General features: G+C 45.2%; 1 protein-coding gene across 1 annotated transcript in view; it reads left to right on the forward strand.

Moving 5' to 3' along the window:
- Window positions 1-263: 263 nt before the first annotated feature.
- Window positions 264-14,776, forward strand: part of SVIL (supervillin) — a 148,332-nt gene continuing 133,819 nt past the window's right edge. The window contains exon 1 of the mRNA XM_064444899.1: window positions 264-557. The gene's annotated coding sequence lies outside the window, so the exon portion shown is untranslated. The remainder of the gene's footprint in view (window positions 558-14,776) is intronic.

Below are 14,776 nucleotides of genomic sequence, written 5' to 3' on the forward strand. Positions count from 1 at the left end.
GCTTCGCCCTGGCGCCGGCGGCCGCCACCTCCGCCAGGGGCTCCCGGCAGGTGACTCCACCCGGGCGCACCATGCCACTCGTGTCGCCGTCCGCCCGCGCTGACCCGTCGCCTCAACCCGCCGCCACACCTCGCCCCCCGCCACGCCGGGCGCGGCCCCTTTAAGGAGTGGAGCAGCGCCTCCAAGAGGCGCGCGGAAGCGGGGCGCGCCGGGCGGGGGGCGCGGGGGCGGGGCCAGGGCCAGGGGCGCGCCCCATCCCGCCCCGTCCCGCGTGGGGCCGCGTAGCGACGCGCGGCCGCTGCTCCCCGCGCGCCGGCCGGGGTGGGTCGCGCCCGCTCCCCGCCAGGGCGCTGAGGCGAGGGGCGCCGCCCCGCCCCGCCGATCCGAGGAGGCGGCCCCCTGCGGCGGGGGGCCGCGCCGCTTCCCCCGCCTCACTCCGCCCCGCCGGCCGGCCGGAGGGACGGAGGGGACGGGCAGACGGACGGACGGAGGCCGCCCGCCCGCCCGCCCGCTCGCCCGCCGGAGGCTGTGGCTGCCCCTCGGCCGCCGGCTGTGAGGTGAGTAGGGGCGGCGGCGCCCCTTTCCCGCCGGAGGGAGACCCGCGCGGTGCCGGGGCGGGCGCTGCCCCCCGGGGCGCGGCCGCCGCCTCTGAGGAGACGCCGTGGGCTCCGCGCTCGCCCGGGGAGCGGGGCTCGGCCGCGGAGGTGCTGCGCGAAACTTCCCCGCTTCCTCCCGGCGCCCCTGCCGCTCGCGGCCGAGCTGTCAGTCCGGCTTCGGGCTCTTCTCGGCGCAGCAACCTGTAGAGGCTGGAGGGCGCGCGCCGCCTGCCCTCCCCGCGCGGGCCCCCGCGGGCTGCGGGCGCACCTGCGGCCGGCGCCGCGGCCCCTCTCCGCAGTCCCGGGAGAGGCGGCGGCCGGGGTGCTGCGGGGAGACCCGGGTGCGGCGGCGGGCGCCGTGCGGGGCGTCCTGCGAGCAGTGGGAGCAGCGAGCCGCGGGCGCGGCAGAGGGTGCTCTCCCATCGGCGCGGGCCGCTTTGTAGCGGGGACGGGAAATTTGTGGAGGAGTTTTGTCTCTTCTTTCGGCTGGGGAATAAAAGGCAGCGGCAGTAGGGGCGGCGCGCACGTGTGGTGTAGAGAGAGAGGCTTTATGGTTCTGGTGGTGGTACAGCACAGCGGGGTACTGGGAAAGGCTGGCTAAATCGACGGGGTCCTTGTTTATTGTTGTGTGGAACCTCTTTGGCCCACAGCCCAATAACTGTTGAAGAGGTTGGTGCTCACCTTCCCTGTCTAAAATGGGTCAGCAGTGGGATCGCAGCTTGCCCCGACTTGTCTGAACTCCAGAAAGCAACGAGGTGGTTAGAAAGGGGGGAAACAATGAAGTATTGTGATTAATAGGAAAAAAATTAGTAGGGTCTGCTGATAGTTATGAGCACAGTGCTTGTAGGGTTCTACATAGAGAATGGTCACCCAATGCTGCAGAGCTGACTGTTTAATGATACCTTTGGATCCATTTTACTACTTAAAGTCTGCATGTTGTCCTGGTCTTTGACGCTCTTAAGAGGGACTTAAGTGGTCTTACGAAGGCTGAGCGTACTCGAGTTTATTACTTGGCAGGGGGCAGCAGCATGGGGCCTGGGGAGCAAATAGGAAGTGAAAATTACTCATTTAGTTTTGGTATTGTTCTGGGTCTTCGACAGTTGTTAGTGTCATTTTGGGCAGATCTTAGCTCAGATAACATCTCACGTGCTGAAAGATAGTACTCTTACCCTGGTAGATGTATAGTTCTTCTGGGTGTGTGAACAGTCCCTCTGATAACTTACGGAAAATGTTCTAACGTAGTCTGGTTATTTTTATCGTGGCAAGTGCATTTCTTTAAGAGTAAACCAAACTGTGTCATACTGAAAAATGTTCTCAGCCTGTAATTATCTTAATCTCATGTGTTCAAAATGAAAACAAAAGCCACGTGAAAATGTAAACCTCTCTTGACTGGTTCACGTGGCTGACGATGTTTATGGCAACAGAATTGTGTGCAGTGTTACCACATTAAGGTGTCATTGCCTCTGACCTGAACGTGCAGCTCAAGATGAGGTTGTGCTGTCTGCTGGCTCTGTATGCTGCCCTGCCTAACCAACAGCAGTAGAGTTCCAGCCTGTGTTTTCAGAGGAACAGTCCTGGTTTCCTGATGGTCTGTGTCAAGCCTCTGTGAGACAGAGGTGCCTGTTGTGGAGGCAAGAAGGAAGAATAGCGGTAATGTGCTCAGCTCATGAAACACAGGCCTGACAGCTGTTCCTGCCACGAGACATTCTTCCCTGGTGGGATGTTCAGAGGCTTGATGTGTGTCCTGGGGTTAAACCATGACAATATGTCATCCTGTTTTCCAGTGCCTCTTGAGGCCGTAATAAAAGGGCGTGGGCCTGGTCCTTACATGCATCTGGCCATAGGTAACAGCATAGTGAGATGCACTAGAGTAAGTTTTCAGTTCTGCTTTGCTTGCCTGTCTGAAGTCTTTGTTGGATGTTATTGTATTAAGTGAGATACATTCAAAATTTTTCTTTACTACCCTGATAGTAAATATGCTTCAGCTTTCACTTTAAAGGAGTTGAGTGTTAATTATAAGACTTAGAGCTGTATCCTAGTATAGATGTGTGTGCCTGTAAGTTTATCTGGCCATGGTATCATTATTAACCTCTCTAATACAGGCAGGACCAAAGTGTCTGCCCTGTGTACAAACTTCTGAAATTGCCACAGGAAAACCGTGGGCTTTTCAGCAGTGAAGTTCTGAACAAAATTCCTGTTTTCAGGTGAGTGTTAGCTCCTGCTCAGCGTGTCTGACTGTATTCCCCTGGGGGAATCATTTCACACTCTTTGTTACCGTTGAAAATTTATAGTTCCCAACTGCACTGCTCAGTTCTGTGTGGATGCAAACCATGCTGACTCACATGCTGAACTGTTGCAGCCTTGCTCCATGTAAACACAAGCACACTTCTAAAATATTTAATTTGTAATGTCCTCTGTGGAGAGCTATCCCACAGCTCCTGGCATAATTCCCAGAAGCAGCAGATTCTGGGGTACTGGGAGTTTCAAAGGCCATCAGTGCCCGGCGGGATAACCGTCTGCACTAGTTTAGTGTAGTTTATCCTGGCACTGGGACAGTTCAAACTGAACAGGTATTTAATCTTGCTTAAAGTAAGTCTGCTTTGAACAATACTTGGTATGTGTATAAACGATTTAGAGCCTGTTGGGACATGGGTGTCAGGAGACCTGCATGGTAGGGAAATCTTTGTTATGGCAAGTAGACTTTGGTGTAGATGTACCTCCTAACAATTTAAAAAAGAAAAAAAACCTTATGTGTGTATAGTTATAGTAAAGTCAGGAATAAGTTATTAAAAGATTTGTTTTCTTAATTCCTCTGTGGCAAATAACAGCAGTAATTGTTTTGTGAAAGAGCTAAGTGTATACCCACATGTAAAATGCTTGTTAAAAAGAACTTCTCAGAAAGGTGGAAATTCACCCTCCCATTGATGCCCACAAATATCCTGATAGGTCCTTTAATTGAAAATAAACTACAATATAGGATTTTACTACAAAGAAGGGCAGTGGAACCAAACAGTGATTTCCAAGTACGCTGATTTTGTCTGTAGCTGGTAAGTAGAGCACTGGAATTTTAAGATAAATGCCTCCTCCTTTAAAGTAGTAATTAGTTTAGTGGAGACTAATTGATGAGGAACTAGAATTCCTTGGTGTTTTGTAGGTTTTTAAATTTGGTTTGGGGTTTGTTTTTTTGTTTAATTTATTGTTGTGATGTTGGTCGAAAGAGTAATCCATTAGGATAAATATGGAGAGTAATTTGGGAGAGGTTCAGTGCAGTTTATTGGTGGTCCAGATCATTCACATCTCACTTGCTCATGTGGGTTGACTCTCAGTGCATTACCTGTAACTGTTAAAAGTCATCTGTTTGCTGAACTGTGCGAAGCTTCGCCAATGTCTTAACTCACTCCAACATCCTGCACTCGTTTCAAGCCTCCGTTCTTACTTTTTTATTTTGAGAACATGACTTTAGAGACACTAGAGTAGTGGGATGTGCTCAAAGCTGCATAAATCTGGGTAGCAGAACTGGTTCAAAACTCTAGAGAAAAAGCTCCCGGTGCAGGTGGGGCTTTAGAGCTCATACTTCTGTCCCTTGGGGATACAAGCCATTGCTCCCTCTACCACCACATGGCAGTATTTGCAGCTGCTCCTAGCAAGTGCAGCGTCAGTGCAGCTGGAAGAGCAAACCTGCTCTTACCTTTACATATGGTAGGATCTGAAGGTAGCATGCCTGTTACTGCTTTGCCTGCAAGAAGGGCGCTTAGCATAATAATATTTTGATACCAAAAGCACCTTTTCTGGAAGTGGGATTCAAGGCTCTACTTATTTTCCTTCTTTATTCAGTACGTATATAGGGGGAATTTCTAAGAAATATGGCTTAATTCACAAATGGATTTCTTTATCAGAAGTCTGGAATTGAAGTGTACAGGTGTGGCATTCTGTTGCTTGGGTGTGTTGAGAGATGTTCTTACCACTGACAGTCCCATTAATTACAAGGCAGAATCTTACAACGCATATTTCAAAATCCCCCTTTCTGTGATGGCTATTAGTGGCATTTTTCTTTGTAAAAGCGACGGAAGTTAAAAATTGCGCTTGTGTCTGTTTTTGTTGCTCAGACAGCTGTCTTTGTCCAGTTTGAACTATCATATGCTGAGTAGCTTTTAACTGGGATTGTAACAGTAATGGCTATATGCAGAGACAGTAGAAATCTTTCAATGCCATCTCCTCCTCTCAGTCAGAAATGTTTCTTTTCGGTTAGACTTTTTAATCAAGATGCAGTGGGATGAGATATTCCATTACTAACTCTGTTTTGGTGCCTAGCATAATTAGGAGCATTATGGTATGGAGTAGTAGCCAGTTTGTTAGCACTATTTAATCATGGTTTGTCTCAGGCAAGACAGATGGAACCACTGATACTGTGCTTCTGAGACTTGAAAATTGGGAAGATCACTTGAAATAAGGTGATGCAATTTTTGTGCAAGGTCATGTACAAAATTGTGTTGTCTTCAGATGGTAGTTGTGAAACAAGCAAGTGCTCCTTGCAACATACAATCAGTTATTGCATAAGCAGCAGCAAATAAAGGACTATCCCTCTGTCTAGGTAGAAGCAGGGTGATGTATTGTCTTCAGGTGCCAACTTGCTTTTACACCAATGTGCAACACTAGCATAAAAAAAAGCTGTAAAATAGCCCATGTTTATTTAAACCCTCCTTTCTAGCACACTGAACAACTTTCTCTGAAGTGGATAGTTAACTTCTGTGTAGTCACTGTCTATATTAAGAGTTTGTATATGGCTGTCTTTCTAATGCTAGCTGGAAAATACTGTCATGAGAGAAGTTATTTTTTTTACATGTTAGATGGCAACCCATTGGTCTGAATAATGCATTGTTGGAAACTGTTGGTGGTAAAGTAACAGCAGTTTGGAAAGCTGTATGACCCTAACCCCGACCTGTTTTAAAGGGTAACTTGTAATACAGAATCTTGTATGGTTTAATCCAGTTGGAGGGCCAGCTGTCTGTTTTGGAAATCAGACTGCTGCCTTTTAAGATGAAAGCCATATTTTTGTGAATATGAACTCTTTTGTATCTGCTTGCTCTGCCTTGTCTGAGGGAGGGAGCAGCTGTAGTGCATTCGCCAGACCTACATTTGGCTGTTTTGGCTGTTGCTGCCATTGTGTTGTGTGTAAACATGTACCATTATTTTGGATCACATAGCAGCCTGTTCAAAAGGGTCTCGCATTCCCCAGCTGTTCCGCAACTTTTCCATCTCTGAGCTTGCCAGCTGCTTAATACAGGCAACTGTAGCTGCATTTGTTTCTTTGGTGTTAAGTATTAGTGGAGATAAAATTGACTTCTTGTTAAATGGTAGGAGCTGCGAGACCCTCTCCTGCTTCTAATGGACTTAAAACAAAAGTAGACTCTTCTTACCATATCAAAGTTGTCAGAAGTCTTCGTTGCCAATAGTTGGATGATTGCATAGAAATCTTATTTTCTTAGCTTGGATGCAAATATGAAATACAATTGTGTTTACGTGTATATGTACCTCCACAGCCTGTGATAGTAACTAATCCGAAAGAACTGGGGTGTGAAAAGGTGCCCCTTAAAGCCACGTCAACAGCTCTTTTGTTTCGCCACTTCTCTCTGAACAATATTCAGTTCAACAAGGCATCCTCTGCCTTGTATTTGCAGTGAGTGCTCAGTCCAGGTGAGGGACCGTAGGCCGAGCCCTGCCTTCTGTTTTTTTCCATCCAGCTTGCTGTCTCTGCTGTGAAAAGGATAGGAAACATCCAGGAAATGTTCTGTGTGGCTGAACTCCTCTTTTCTGCAGCAGAGAATCCATAACTGTCTCCCTGGAGCTATAGAAGTTAAAAGCTAGACTCTCTTTTTATGGTGAATTTCAGTGGAAGCTTTGAACAGTGTACATTCAAGCACCTTCCGAAAAAGGAGATACTTCTGTTAATGACTGAAGTTACTGTTCTGAACATTTAACCTGTTCTACAATATCAGTTTGAAACTTTGGGTGAGAAGAAGCATACAGTTGGTTGCTGCAAGAGCTTTTTAAAGATAGTGATAAAGCTAAGTTTACAGAGGCTTGAGCTGGTTTCATTAAATAGTATTCCGTATTCCCGTACAAGGGGATAAATCAGGCATTTTCCTGAAAACCTATTTAATGCAGTTTATAGTTGAAGAATGTAAATTTGAATTTTCCTGGCTATGTGAATCATCTCATGGTGAAGAAGACTGGAAGGCGATGACTTGTGCATTCTTGCTGTTGATAGCAGAAAAGGCTGCCTGTGCCTCAGGCTCCTAGCTACCCATTGTAACTGGTCTGAAAACCCTATTATTTAGAGAGGAAATTTTTAGGTGACTGCAGATATATTTCTTTTTTCCTACCTTTTTTTTCTTTCACCAGGCCTAGCTGGTTGTACCTTTTATGTTCATGTTAAACATCAATACTACCTAAATGATGCTAATAAGAGGATGATTCTGGTTTAATAATAGAGCATTGCCCTGTAAAAACAAAACAAAAACACAATAAGAAGTCTCTCGATTTAAGGTAGCATATTTCAGGATCTGTTTTTCATATCTACAAATAGCCGAGAGTTTGAACTTCCCCATTCTAATGCTAGTGTCTTTTAAGAAGTTGAAATGCTGTCTTTGGCGAGGTGCTTGCTCTTGTCTTCTGAGAATTACTCTTTCAGATTCAGTGTTGCAGTCCTAAATCAGTATTTGTCAAAACGTAGCAGGAATACAGGCTTATAGTTTGAAATGATCATATGATTGACGCAGGATGCAGAGAAGGCAGAATTACTGAATGCCTTCTTTGCTTCAGTCTTTACTGCTAAGGCTGGCTCTCAGGCATCCCAGCCCCCAGAGGTAAGAGAGAAAATCTGGAGAAAGGAGGACTTCCCCTTGGTTGAGGAGGACTGGGTTAGAGATCACCATGGCAAACTGGATCTTCACAAATCCATGGGTCCTGATGGGATGCACCCACGAGTGCTGAGGGAAGACAGGAGAGGTGCCTGAGGACTGGAGGGTAGCCAGTGTCACTCCAGCCTTCAAAAAGGGCAAGAAGGAGGACCTGGGAAACTATAACTCAGCCTTACCTACATCTATCAAAAGATGATGGAACAGTTCATGCCTGCAGATGACCTCCAGAATGTAGAGGATAAGAAGGTTATCAGAAGTAGTCAGCATGGATTCACCAAGGGAAAGATCATGTTCGACCAACCCGATAGCCTTCTGTGATGGTGTGACTGGCTGTGTAGATGAAGGGAGAGCGGTGGATATTGTTTACCTTGACTTCAGCAAGGCTTTTGACACTGTCGCCCATAACGTCCTCATGGACAAGCTAAGGAAGTGTGGGTTAGATGAGAGGACAGTGAGGTGGTGAGAGAACTGTCTCAACTACAGAGCTCAGAGGGTCGTGATCAATGGAGCAGAGACTGGATGGAGACCTGTAACCAGTGGTGTTCCCCAGGGATCTGTGCTGGGTCCAGGCCAGTTCAACATATTCATCGATGACCTGGATGAAGGGACAGAGTGTACCCTCAGCAAGTTTGCTGATGATACAAAACTGGGAGGAGTGGCTGATACACCAGAAGGCTGTGCTGCCATCCAACGAGACCTGGACAGTCTGAAGAGCTGGGCCGAGGGGAACCTGATGAAATATGACAAAAGCAAGTGTAAGGTCCTGCACCTGGGGAGGAACAACCCCATGCACCAGTACAGGCTGGGGGTTGACCTGCTGGAAAGTGGCTCTGCTGAGAAGGACCTGGGAGTGCTGGTCAGCAAGCTGACCCTGAGTCAGCAATGTGCCCTTGTGGCCAAGAAGGCCAATGGTATTCTGGGGTGCATTAAAAGGAGTGTGGCCAGCAGGTCGAGGGACGTTATCCTCCCCTTCTACTCTGCCCTAGTGAGGCCACATCTGGAGTGCTGTGTCCAGTTCTGGGCTCCCCAGTTCAAGAAAGACAGGGAACTGCTGGAGAGAGTCCAGCGGAGAGCTATGAAGATGATCAGGGGACTGGAGCATCTCTTATGAGGAACAGCCTCATGCCTCTTCTGGGAAAGCCGTCTCTCATGAGACCTGGGTTTGTTTAGCCTGGAGAAGAGAAGACTCTGAAGGGAGGATCCTATCAATGCTTATGAATATCTAAAGGGTGGGTGTCAGGAGGATGGGACTGGACTCTTTTCAGTGGTGCCCAATGACAGAACAAGGGGCAATGGCCAGAAGTTGGAACACAGGAAGTTCCACCTGAACATGAGGGAAAACTTCTTTCCTGTGATTGTGACAGAGCAGTGGAACAGGCTGCCCAGGGAGGTTGTGGAGTCTCCTTCTCTGGAAATATTCAAAACCCGCCTGGATGTGTTCCTGTGCCCCCTGCTCTAGGTGTCCCTGCTCAAGCAGGGGGGATGGATGAGATGATCTCCAGAGGTCCCCTCCAACCCCTCCCATTCTGTGATATTAGATACATAGTTATGTTAGCTGAGCAAAGTCATGGACGTTAGCTTAAAATATGTAGTTAATACAGAAAATGTTGAAATGAATGTGTATTCTGGATTTAATAACTACATGTATGAATGGTTCTTCAGAAAACAGGTAACGGGTTCTCGTCCAGAACAGCAGACTGTCCATGCTTCAGAAATAGAGGAAGACAACTGAGTGTGATACTGAGGGCAGGGAAGCATGGGTGGGGGGAATGGAGGAGGAAGATCTGTCACAAAGAATGTTAGGGAGCATGTCTTAATCTTCCTTTTTTTTTTTTAAGTGCTGCTGATTAATTCATAAACCCCACTGGAGTGCGTGTAGGGAATGGACATAAAGGAGACTGGGAGGAGTGGAATTTGAGAAGTATGAAACTAAGGAGGTGGGAAGACAGTATCTGACTAATAAGAGGTGTTCAATTATTAAAGGCATTAGGAGGAAAAAAATTTTTCCCATGGAATGTGCGGGGAAGACAAGTGATAAGACTTTAAGTGGTGATAAATTGCTAAATATGTTTAAAAGCAATGGGAGAAAATAAGGGTTACCCCCTCACCCACCTCCAAAAACTGGTCTTAACCAAGTTGGTGGTAGTTCTGGAAAGACATAAAAATAGAGAATTGGAGAAAGCCTTTTTTGTTAGGCTTTTTCTTCTTTCTTGTAAATGAAAGGTTCTGCTAATGTGAACTTGGCTTAAATTTGCTCCATTTCCCTGCAGGAGAAAATATTTATTTTAAAGTTTCCTCTATACTTAATTTGGCTTCCCAGCCAATTTAAAGACATGTCTGTCTCTGTAATGCCTTCCAACTCCAGGAAAGCTGACAACTGTAAGGCTTAGCAGAGGAGGAGGAGACCTTGTGGATTGCACGAGAGAGCAGCATTTCCAGCAGCAGGGAAGCTGCTGTTTGAAAATATAACTTCTATTAATCCCTTCAACCTTTATTTCCTTTTGCTGTTGTTAATGATTTCCTTTGCACAGCTAGTGGTAAGTGCTGCTTTGCCTGCCTCACTTCACTGACTCTTCCACTGCTCTCTGAAACTAAAAATTACAGTGTGTTAATTTAAAGATACAAATAGAGCAGCAGCAGGTAGAGCTGCTTCTGCAAGCCACAGGTTAATATGTGATGAGAGTTGTCATCTCTAACTTCAGCAATTTGTTTCTCTCTAGGGTGGTCATTGCACCTCTTACTGTGGGTTGTCCTGCACTGACGAGCTTGGGTGCCTGCTACCTCACAGATTGTGTGGGTCATGACTCTGCCCCATATAGAGCTGATCAGCCATGTGTATGGTACCCCAGAGCCTGTTTACACACAATTGGCTCTATCACTGGAAAGATTTGAGGGTTTTAAAGAAGCTTACTTCAGCAAAAGTTGCAATAATGAACAAAATTATAAAAACAAAGTATATTTACTGAGGTAGTATCTATCAGTAAGGATCTGGCCTAAGTTGCTGTTGTTAGGGTTGCCTGTCAAAATTACTCGTGTTCTTGATACTTTGCCTTGTTTGCATGCTGCATGTGAGGCTGCATTCTCATCTGTAACCAGCCTTTAGGTGTTAACTGCTGAAAAGTAGAAGTTTCTTCTTCTCCCACCTTTCTCCACAAGGCTGCGTAGCTTTTGTATTTGTGATTAGATCACACTGTTAGCTTGAGGCTCAAATTACTTTAGAGTATTCTGTCATTTGTGGTTTTAAGCATATACTGTGACAAATACTACTTCAAAGGAGTTTGTAAAAACTTGACCCTTGCAAAGCTTAGAGAGTAAAGACTCCCCAGAACTCTACACTCTGACCATGGGATTGCACTAAACCTATCCTGGAGGCTCTCCCCAGTGCCTGTCCTCTTCCTTCCTGTTATATTGTAGAGTGCCAATAGTTGACAAAGGATTTGTTTTTTCTTAAATACACTTGTTTGTCTTGTCTTCATAATATTTGGTGCATGCCTGACTTTACAACTTGCATGCAAATGCCTATATTTGTACTGTTTTTGTGGGTTGGCAACAAAGACATTCTGGCTTCCTACTGCAAGCAAAAGCCTGGAGTGTGGAAATAAGTTGTTTATATGGATTCCTGGTATGGAATGCAAGTTTAATTCTTCTAGCTTGAAATTAAATTACATTGAATAAAATGAACTTTGAATTTAAGTGGCACTGAACCCAGCTAAACAACTTTCTAGGACTTACGCTATAGCTAGCTTTTATTAATACAACTGACTACTGCTAGGTATGAATTTCGGGTTCTTAAAATTTACGGTTTAAGTGGGGAATGCTCAGCTAATACTTCTGTAATAAACCTCATTCTGAAACGCACTGTGTAACGTACCCTGCTGGGATAGCACAGCCACAGACAACTTGAAGGGGTTTGTGTGGGCAGGGAGATGGCAGATGAAACAGTCCAGGTGAGATGCAAGTTTCCATTCCCTGGTTTGGGAACCTAATCTGCTTTCCAGTAAGGAGCGAGGGAGCTCTGAAAAAGGAGTTACCGGTGATTTTGTTTTGTCTGACCTACTATTGGAGTCTTGGCCTAGTAGCCTTTTAAAAGAAATCTTTAAAGCAGTATTTGGTTGGATGTGCTCTTTCTGGCCTCCCAGGAGGTGCTTGCCAGCAATGAGCTGCTGAAATCAAAAGCAAAACCCCAAAAGGCCCATTATGCATGTGAAGTAAGGAAGCTGAGGACCAGAATGGTTTTGTGCTGAACTTCAGCCTGTCCAAAAGATGTTTCCAAATGCAATAGAGGGAACACCTTAAATACTGTCTTCAAGATTTATGATTACTTGTGAAATTCCTAGAGTAACATGCAAATGTACTTTCATGATGCAACAGTAGAGAGTGTCCTTCCAATAAAACAAATGCTGCTTCATTAAATGTTTCTTATACAAAGACTGGCATGAGAACTTAAAATTATGCCAGTCTCTGCTGAAACAAAGCAAGTAATCTTGGTGTTACAGAGGTTAGTTTCTTAAGGAAGCCCTGAAAAAACTTTTTCCATGAACAAGTTGGTATGAATTGGCATTCTTTCTTGCACAGGAAACCACAAATTCTTATTGTGGAAAACTTTTAACTCTTGTAAAACAGTCATTAGTTTTGTGTATTGAAGTTGTTCAGAATATTCTAGTTTTTTTGGTGTGGCCTCTAGAGAGCTGCGGTAAGAAACTCTACTCTTTTGATAAACAGAAGATCACTTGCTCAAGTATTTCCAGTCACTTGAATTCACTGTGCGTGCTACTGGGACTTGGATACTTGTCAAATACTAACAAGCCTGAGTCCATCTTTACTCATCAATTATTTTTACTCCCTCAAGTCTCTAAGTATGACAGTTGTAGCAACTGAACGTGATCCCTGTATTAAATACAGCAATGTGTTTGATGAGTTGCTTTAAGGTTTCTGAAACTGCTGTACTTGAAATTGTCTGTGGTGGTTGGGTAGCTCCTGGATCAGCACCACCCAGTGTGCAAGTGTGCACACATTGGTGGTGCACGCACATGTACATACATGTATGTGCTTGTGCGCAGACCTTGGCAACACTTGGCCAACACTTGGGTGCAATGTCAACGTGACTTGCGTGCCACTAGTGTGGAATGTGTTCTACAAGCAGGGAGGTTCAGGTGGCTTGAAAAATTACTTGTACCACCTCACTGAGACTATACTGAGCTTCTCTCTTCTCTTTATGCTGGTCTTGTTCTTTATGGCCTAGTTCTGTCCTGTCCTGTCTTCCCCCTCCTCCCCCTTCCCTTTCTTATTCCTGATTTAAAATTATCAGTTTTTTAGGCTTCAACTAGGGTAAACCTCTTTCTTAACTGTGAACTGCATCCTTAATTAGTTCCTTTCAAATACACTATCAAGATTACCCAGCACATTCTTCTTGTTTTTCTTTTTAATGAAAGAAGACAGACCAATGGGTGGGGATGTAGCAAATTACCTAAGCTAGCAGCGATAAAAGTGATTCTTTTTTCTTTGCAGAGCAGGCTACTTCTTTGAAACAGATTTATCACATCAACTTCATTAATGTTTTATACTTTCTACTATTCTGGAGTGTTAGCTGGGCTCTCAAGTACTGGAACGTTACTGCTGCTATTTAAGGCAGGACATCTGTCATGATGTGTCTAGAGTCTGATTTCCCCAAGCCTGAACAATTCTTGCCTTTATACTCTACCTATGTAGCTGTTGCTCTTTCTACAACCTAAAAATACTGCAAATAAATAAAGCTACAGAGAGGTTAAATGACTCTCTGAAAGTCTGTGATTTCTGAGAGCAAGAACTTGCCAGTGGCTATGTCTTGTGTTGTCTGGACAATGCTTTGGCAGAGTTTTAAGAATTTGCTAAACTAGGCCAAATTAACTTTCCTTTCCGGTCAGACATAACTTTCTGTACTGGAAGGGTGTGTGCAGAATACATTCATACTTCTTGCAAATGGCATCAACACTGTCTCATGCTGCACACACCAAGGCTTCTGGGATCCAGCCCTAGCAGCATCCTGTTAGTGTGCTACCTTCAGCTTGCTGCTTTGCTTCTGGAAATCGTGGCTTGCATATGGACTTCCTCGGGCTTTGGGACTTTTCTCTTGTGGAAGCCTCAGTCTTGGCTGCCCTCTCAGTCATGGTTTATTTCCCATCAGGTGGTCAGTTTGCACACTTTTATTGTAAGTGCTATTTACAATATTATTACAGTAGTATTGAATATTCCCTGCACAGGATAGTGAGGTTACTCTGTGGAGCCTCAGAACTCATTTCTGGAAGGGGTAGATTTTGCAGGGCAATCCAGAGAAATTATTTACCTTCTCCTACTGAAACCCTAGTCTGAAAATTTTTAGAGGCGATTCTAATGAGCTTTGAAACCTGTATTGCAGTTTTCAGGCCAACTCTTTGTGTGTGTGGCTTTGCAATATACCATTTTGGGGCTGAAGTTTTATAAGTCTAACAGCTCCCTACTCCTCCCATTTCCCTCTTTCCTTCCTACTGCCAGCTGTATGCTTGTGCTGATTATTCTGGGGTGGCTGTTGTCTACTCCTTCAACTTTGTAAGCTGTTTTATCTCTGGTTTTGGTTACTGGGTTAGCACATCAGTGTTCCGCTGGGTTAGTGAACCAAGGAAGTTCTCAGCCCTCTAGTGCATATGGGAGCCGGTATAGTGGGGATCAGCCCAGCCAGGAGTGGGGACGGAGAAGGAAGTGAGGGGCTGGTGGCATCAGGCCCCTCAGTCAGCTTCTTTAGAGCCTTGGTCTTCATGCCGGTGGGGCAAGGTGGGTCAGGGTCAGACTGGACAAAAAACATGTGCTTTTCACAGTTTACTTCATCTAACATGGATCCATGTATGAACATGGGTTTTCCGATTGCACATTTCAGCTGTGATTTGACAAATTAAAAACTTTCAAATGGAATACTGAAGTAGTGTTTATTTACAGCTTAAAATGCTGGAATTATTTGTTTGTTTGTTTCTGGCTCCTTTTCCACACTATTTTTTAAAAAGTTCTTTTTTTAAAGGAAACTCTACACTTTTCAGGGAAGATCACAGCTGGGAAAGGCCAGAAACTATTGCATTTGTATGCTGGGTTTTGGCTCTGGATTATGAGTCTGTGTTATTAATCTAAAATTGCAAATCCTTTACTTGTTCATCAGATTGTACAGATGCTATGAGACCATCTAGCATCTTTTAAAGTTAGCATGAGCTGCTGTATTTTGGAGTTACTATAGTCATGGTGACAGCAAGTCTCTTC

The sequence above is a fragment of the Phalacrocorax carbo genome, chromosome 2 (genome assembly GCF_963921805.1).
Source record: "Phalacrocorax carbo chromosome 2, bPhaCar2.1, whole genome shotgun sequence".
Taxonomy (NCBI): domain Eukaryota; kingdom Metazoa; phylum Chordata; class Aves; order Suliformes; family Phalacrocoracidae; genus Phalacrocorax; species Phalacrocorax carbo.